This window comes from Macrobrachium nipponense, chromosome 29 (genome assembly GCF_015104395.2).
Source record: "Macrobrachium nipponense isolate FS-2020 chromosome 29, ASM1510439v2, whole genome shotgun sequence".
Taxonomy (NCBI): Eukaryota; Metazoa; Arthropoda; class Malacostraca; order Decapoda; family Palaemonidae; genus Macrobrachium; species Macrobrachium nipponense.
The window spans coordinates 772095-779594 of record NC_061092.1 but is presented as its reverse complement, the minus strand read 5'-3'; the positions used below and the strand labels follow the sequence as shown (position 1 = coordinate 779594).

The following is a 7500-nucleotide window of genomic DNA, read 5'->3' as shown; positions in this document are numbered from 1 at the left end:
TGGGTAGGGTGGGATTTCGCTGGCGACACGAGCCAATCGCCCAGAAATAGATTTTTCCTTACGTCAAAAATCACCCTTTTCTGGGCTCAGCTCGTGTCGCTGCGCGAAATCGTACCAGAGAAATAGCACAAGATTGTAAACAAAAGTAATAAAATAAATCAGAATAGGTCTAAATAAAAAATAAAGTAAATATAAAAAGAATATAATGCTAAAAGATACAAATACACAGTGATACAAAATAAAAATATGCTTAAATTACCCTTAATTCTAAACATGTTTTCTTAACTTAAGGAAATTACATATATGTACAGAGGTAAATTGGCTTACATGTAACAAAATGGTATCTGTGTAAAGGCATGTATCAAAAATATAATAGCAATTAAAAACAATCAAATGAACAAATTAATCAACAATGATAATATATAAGGAATGTATATGACTTAATATACAAAACCCGTAACCATTATAAATGAGATGTATCCCTAGCATAAAAATAAGGGGGGTAAACATCCATGAGATCAATATCCATAATCATCTGTGAGTGTCCCTAGCAAAAAAATAAGGGGCACCCACTATATCATCATAAAAGCAGGTAAGGCACAAGGTAAATGTAAATGAACACGGTAGGAATAGACGAACTGTTGGGTGAAGCAGGTAGAAAGGAGGACTGAATCTTCTACTACAAATTAACTAGAGTCAGGGGAAACTATGTTTCCCGCTGCTACTGCTGAAAATTTCAGAGCTTCCAAGGACTTAAGGTAATGACGTTTGAACACTGTCGGCGATTTCCATCCGGTATACTTTTTCAACTCATCGAAGTTCATGTGTTGGAAATAATTAATTGAGGTGGCTACTGCTCTGACATCATGTGCTTTTGGGAAAGAGTCAGGATTGGCTTGTTTAATAAAGTACAGGATTTGTTGCCTGATGCCTTTAATGGATAAAGTTCCACCTTTTTCCCTCTTAAAGAGGGGCCCCGATGAGGATGAGGAGGTCCTGGATAGAAAGGCTCGTAAGGTTGAAACTGGACAAAGGGATACATCTTGTGGAAGAGGTAGTACTTTCCAAGGTTCCCACCTCATCAAAGGATCTTCATTCTTTGCCAAAAAGCTACGTTCCGGAGAAAGTAGGACTTTCCCCTGTGGGAAGGAATTGAATATGATCCGGATCTCTGGATAAAGCCGACAGTTCTGAAATTCTTGCTCCTGAAGCCAGGCTTAATAAAAATAGGGTTTTCTTAGGAGCATCATAAACGAGCATGTGTCATTATCGTTTCGGAAGCCAGATTTTAGAACATCGTTTAAGAACCATGAAACTGACGTAGGCCTCACAGAAGGCCTAAGTCTAGCACATGCCTTAGGAATAGACGAGAAGTAGGTATCCGTCAAGTCTATGTTAAATCCAAATTGAAATATCTTTTTCAAGGCTGACTTGTTTGTCGTAATCGTGCTAGCTGCTAAACCTTTTTCAAATAAGGATCTGAAGAAGGATATAGCTGAATTAACTGTCATGATTCTGATATCTGGACTCTCTCAGGAAGGTTGCCTAACTTTTTGACAGCAGCATCATACTGCCTCAAAGTTGAATCCCTTTTATCGGATTCCAAGAAGAGAATATTCTGAGGGTCAATATTCGCATCTCTTTTTGCCGCAAACTTCATGAAATCCATAAAGTTAGGGTTTTGAGAATCCCTGAGGAAGCGAACACAGTCTTCGTTTGTACTGACTGGGAGAGCTTGGGACTGGGGATCCGAAGAGGACGAAGGCCCAGTTCCAGAATTAGGGGATACCAATTGCTCTTCGGCCGTCAGTCTGGGGCTACTAGAGCCACTTGACCCTTGAATGTCCTGAGTTTGTTCAATACTTTCATAAGGAGATTCACTGGAGGGAAGACGTAAATCTTCTCCCAGTTGTTCCAGTCCAGAGCCAGGGCGTCCGTGGCGTAAGCCAGAGGGTCCAGGTTGGGGGCTACATAACACGGTAGTTTGTGGTTCGCTTGGGATGCGAAGAGATCCACCTGTAGCCCTGGGACTCTTTGAAGGATCCATTGGAACGAAACTGTTGTCTAGTGACCATTCCGACTCTAGGGGTACTGATCGGGATAGGGCGTCTGCTATGACGTTTCTCACTCCAGCTATGTGAGTGGAGGAAAGATGCCAACTGAACTTGTCTGCCAGGGAGAAGATGGCTACCATGACGTGATTTAGATGACGTGACTTGGAGCCTCCTCTGTTTATACAATGTACTACCACTGCGCTGTCCAGGACTAGCTTTATGTGGGAGTACTTTGGTGGGTGTAACCTTTTTAGAGTCAAGAACACTGCCATTGCCTCCAGTACGTTTATATGGAACTGACGGAACTGGAGTGACCAAATCCCTTGAACCTTTTTGACCTGGGAATACCCTCCCCAGCCGCTTAAGGACGCGTCTGTGTGGATGGTGATCCCTGGTGGAGGGAACTGAAGGGGTACTGACACTGATAGATTCTTGACTTTTGCCCACGGCCGAAGCCGATTCTTTAGAATCAGAGGCACTGAGGATAGCTTGTCCCTGGACCTGACATTTGCTCGCGAGCGCCAGATCCTGGTTAGGTCTTTCAGTTTGGCTTTCATTAAGACGTTCGTTACTGAAGCAAACTGGAGAGAGCCGAGGATCCTTTCCTGAGCTCTCCTTGATGCTAGTTTGTGACTTAGAAATTGCTTGACTGACTTCGCTATTTCTTTCCTTTTGGTAGATGGAATCGACAGAGTGTGGGAGGATAGATTCCATTGAATGCTAGCCACTGAAAGTTTGACTCTGGAGTGAGCCTTGACTTGGACTTGTTTATCTTGAATCCTAGATATTCTAGGAACTGGATCACTTTCAGTGTAGCCTTGTTGCATTCCTCGACTGATGGGGCCCAGATCAACCAATCGTCGAGATACGCCACTACCATAATCCCTTGTTGCACTACCACTTCCGCTAGCTTCGTGAACACCCTGGGTGCCACGTTCAGACCGAATGGAACTACCTTGAAGGAGAATGTCTGGTCTCCTATCTTGAATCCCAGATACGGACGGAAGTGTCTTGCAATAGGGATATGATAGTAGGCGTCTGTAAGATCGATAGAGGTGGTGACGGCCCCACGGGGAAGTAAGGTCCGCACCTGTGAGATCGTGAGCATCTTGAACTTGTCGCAGCGGATGGCTAAGTTTAAGCGGGACAAGTCTAAGATTACCCTTCTTTTTTGTGAGCCTTTCTTTGGCACGCTGAACAAGCGACCTTGAAATTTTAATCTCTTGACTCTCGCTATAGCTCCTTTCTGAAGGAGGTCCTCCGCGTACTCTGTCAATTCTTTGGAAGGAAGTTGACGGAAAGGTCTGGCTGGAGGTGGGTTCGTCAACCAGCTCCAACCCAGCCCTTTTGACACTATGCTCTGAGCCCACTGGCTGAAGTTCCACCGGTGGCGAAAGTGAAACAGCCTCCCTCCTACCTGAAGTTCTTCATTGGTTCTGGTAACCGCCTCGGCCTCCTCTGAAGTGGCTTTCCCCTAATTAAAGGCGGGCCTCCCGATCCTCTCCCACGAAAGGACCGCTTACCTCTGCCTGCCTTACCCGAGCGGTCATACTTCTGAGAAGCTTGACTCTCGAAGGCTTGATTGTAAGCTGGAGAGATGGCGTATGAGGTAGAGGGTTGAGGGTTGAGGCTGAGGGGATATCACATAAAAGGCTGTGATTGACCCTTAGAAGTGGAAGGTTGGGCTGTCTGCACTAACGGCACTGCTGGAACTTGTTGAGGAAAGCGTGGTTGCTTCTTCTGGTAAGGTTGGAAACGCCTGGGTTTCCGCTGTCCCTTACCTTTAGGTGTCAGGTCTTGCCTCCTCCTAGCCGTAAGGCCCCAACGGTCCTTAAGGCTCTGGTTCAACCTCGTAGCCTCTGCCTGGACTTCCTTAACCATAGCCTCTGGGAAGAGATCTGCGCCCCAGATGTTAGGGAGGAGAGTAACCTATTCGGCTCATGTCGAATGGTTGCCTCTAGCGGACATGCTTCCTACAATTCGTTCTAGCAGTGGCAAACTCGAACATATCTGACTGCACCGTTTGAGTCAGGGCTTTGGTCATAAGCTTAAAAATTGGTTCTGATCCATAGGCCATGGTTGCTACCTCAGACATAGCCATAGAGTTGATTGATCTGGCTAGTCGTGATTTTGCGTCAAATTCAGCCTGAATAAGACTATCTGGGAGCCTGGGTAGCTTTTCACCAAACTGCTCCATAGCACAGTCCGGTTTGAGTTTGCCAGCTGAGAATGTATTCGGCAAGTCTTCCCACAATTCTCCAATTGAAGGGAGTAACGGAGATGTGGGATCTGCTTCTTTCAACTGAGGCATGGGTTCCCCCTTCTGGGCCGCTGAGATGGTCGACCTTGCTATCTTGGTTAGGAACGGGAGCGGGGTACTCTCATCCTTGTGGAAAATGGTAAAGGGACTTTTAAATGGTTGTATCTTGGTGTTAGAACAATCCATGTCCTCTAAACATCTGAGCCATTCTCTCTGAGCCTGGTCTCGTGAATAGAGGACTGTCCTTTGGTACCCTATCGTCCCGAACCCATAGCTGGAAGGCCGTGAGCCTTGCGTAGCCTATGAAAGGAGGCTGTAGGCCTTCCGGGTAGAAACTCGAAGTCCTCTATTCTTCGAGTTCCAAACTCCGGTATGGAGATGAGACCGTCCTGGAAGGGGGCGTATGACGCTACTCTCCATGGGTTGTTCATAGAGAAAGCAGGAAGGCGAGTTATACGGAGGAAGCTGAGTTCCACTTGTGTTGGAAAGTGAGGGAGAGGCTAGAGGGGCTTCTCTTAGCCCGGCTATAATAGTATCTTGGGAAGATCCTATCCGACAGGCGAGAGATCATTTGTTCCATACTACTCTTTAGGGACCAACTAGGTCGCCCACCTGTTGCAACAGGCCAGCATTGGAGTCCAAAGCCGGAGCTGCTGCGGAGGTGGAGGGGAGGCTCTGAATTGGAACCAATGGTAGCGGAACTGGTGATTCTGCCGGAGTGCGAGATCTCTCCTTGGATTTACTTTTTGAGGACTTAGAGCCGGAGCTAGAAGCTTTAGACCTGTCTGGGCCGGGATTGCGAGCTGGAGACTTACGTGAGGAAGAAGACGAGGACGTCTTCTTAGACGACGATGACGTCTTAGTCAAGGTCATCACTTTAGCCTTGACCTTAGGTCTAACCGAAGCCTCAGGAGGAGTATATAATTCATCACCCGTAAAGCCTTGGAAGGATGGAGAGGTTGCAGGGGTAGAAGAAACAGTCACACCCAAGGGCGACCCTTGGGTGCCTACCTTACTTACCTCGACCAACAGGTCGTCTATACCTACCATCGGTTCAACATTAATATCCAGGGTTGCGACATCCGTGGAGATATCCTGGTCTTGTTCAGTTAAGGAGGCCGCCAGCTGTTGTTGGATGAAGGCGATAGTCGGGTCCGCCTCTACTGGGTCGACGTAACCTGTCGCCTTGCCTCCGGGGAAGATTAATAGTGCTAACCGCTTCTCGAGGATGTAGGGCTGACCCTTGACGGCGTTCTTGCCAAAACCTCCGACCCAGGCCCGCAGGGTAGCCAGTGCGGTATCCCTTACTGCCGGAGCCTGTAAGAGAGGGCGTATTTTAGATTTAAGAATCACTTAAAACTAAAACTTAGAGTATAACTTAAACTAGATGCCTTAAGTTAACGTAAATGATGAAAACTTAAGCACTAAAAAAGAAGCGGAGCAGCTACTGGAGATGGAATACTTACCCCTTCCAAAAGCTGCTCACCAGATCGTAACATATGGTACACGTCTCATGGTACCAGACCTGGATGTCCCCGTGCGGAGTCGCGCATGGAGCATGGGACCGGCAAACTTCGTGTCCACAGGGGTCCTGAAGTGTAGCGGAACATCCCGGATGCTCACAGTTGGTGGCCTGTAAGTGGGAAGACACATGAGTATCTTAAAAGGCATCACTTACAGAGTAAAGGACAAAAGAACTCCGTTACATGCCGGAGCTCGGAAAAAATTTGGGCATAACCCCTCCCTGCATTGCCTGAATAGGCTATAATCCCAGAGAGATCCGGTAAGATATGAAAGGGAGGGGGGATGGTTTTAAGGTACTTAAGATAAACTTATAGATAACTTAAACCTACACAAGCGAACCGGACTAGTCCAGTGTGAAGCGGAGTGTAGTAACTCAGCAATACGGTAAGTTAGTAGTTGACCTACTGTATGTTCCGGTCCACTCTGCTGGGTGACTAGCCCCTTCCGCTGGATACCAGGACTCCGATCAGGGAGGAGCTCTAGTAAGGAGGGAAAGGGCGAGAGGACTACATGCTCGAGCTAGCCCGGAGCGACAAAGGTTTAGTAACAGAGGGGGGGAAGGCCAGGGCCCCCCACAACGTACCACCCGGCCGGGACCGAGAAGCCGGAGAGTCGAGACCAGTCTGGGTCTGTCCCGACTCCCTAGCCCTCCGCCTGAGGAGAGAGAGGGAGGCAGGCTCGGGTATGCGGAGCGAGCATGGGCAGACCGACCCACCCCCGCCCGACTCTATGGAAGAGCGGGAGGGGGGGGAAGGGTGACTGGGCAGGCGTCTGGCTGTCCCGTGATCACGAAGTGACCACGAGGCGGTAAACTGAGATACGATAACCAAACCTAGGCCAACCAACTGATCAGAGAGAAGCTATCGGGAAGCAACTTGAACTGAAAAGCGGTAGCATACAGGCCCACAGGGCTAAAACCAACTGATCAGAGAGATACTATAGGGAAGCAACCGAACTGATCAGCGGTAGTATAGGCTCTATGAGCCAGGACCTAGGCTAAGCCAGACGCCTAACTAACCTAACGATGACAAAATACATATATAAATAAAATAAAATGAAAGAGAGAAAGTAATATAGCAGGAGAAAAAATCCAGGAGTGTACGACTAACCCGAAGGCAAGTCTACCACTCAAAGCTAGTCAGAGGCCGATACTAAGAACCTGGACTAGGGTCTGGATAGAAGAAGCCTACGTAAGGTAAAATACATGCATGCATGACAAACCTGAGTAGACCGTACCCAAAGTAAAGCGGATAATCATATAGAGCGAAGATAAATAAGGGGATGTTCTAGGTATGGGAGACCAAGAACGAACCCATCACGAGGCAGAACCATGCTGCCATGCTTCCGATCCCGAGATCGTATTTATACCTAAAAAACGGCAAATACTGTCTCAGGGCCGGAAAAAACCAACTAATCGTAAATACTGAGTACTTAACTTAGCTGCTGCGATAGCTGCACGCTCCATAATAGAAAATCCAACGAAAGGGCACAAAAAACACAGAGAGGAAAAATATCACAACCGACTCGTGTGCGCTAACTTGAAAGGATGGCCACCAGAGGCGCAGCAGTCGGCAGCATGGGATGGAGTAGTAGTAGTACGAGCTGCTCACTCTGTGGGTCGGCTCTCCTCATGGAGGGTTTTTGTTGTGGGAGATTTCTATT

General features: G+C 47.5%; 1 protein-coding gene across 2 annotated transcripts in view; it reads left to right on the top strand.

Moving 5' to 3' along the window:
* Window positions 1–7500, top strand: part of LOC135206034 (late secretory pathway protein AVL9 homolog) — a 188632-nt gene that overhangs the window by 104626 nt on the left and 76506 nt on the right. The window lies entirely within an intron of this gene.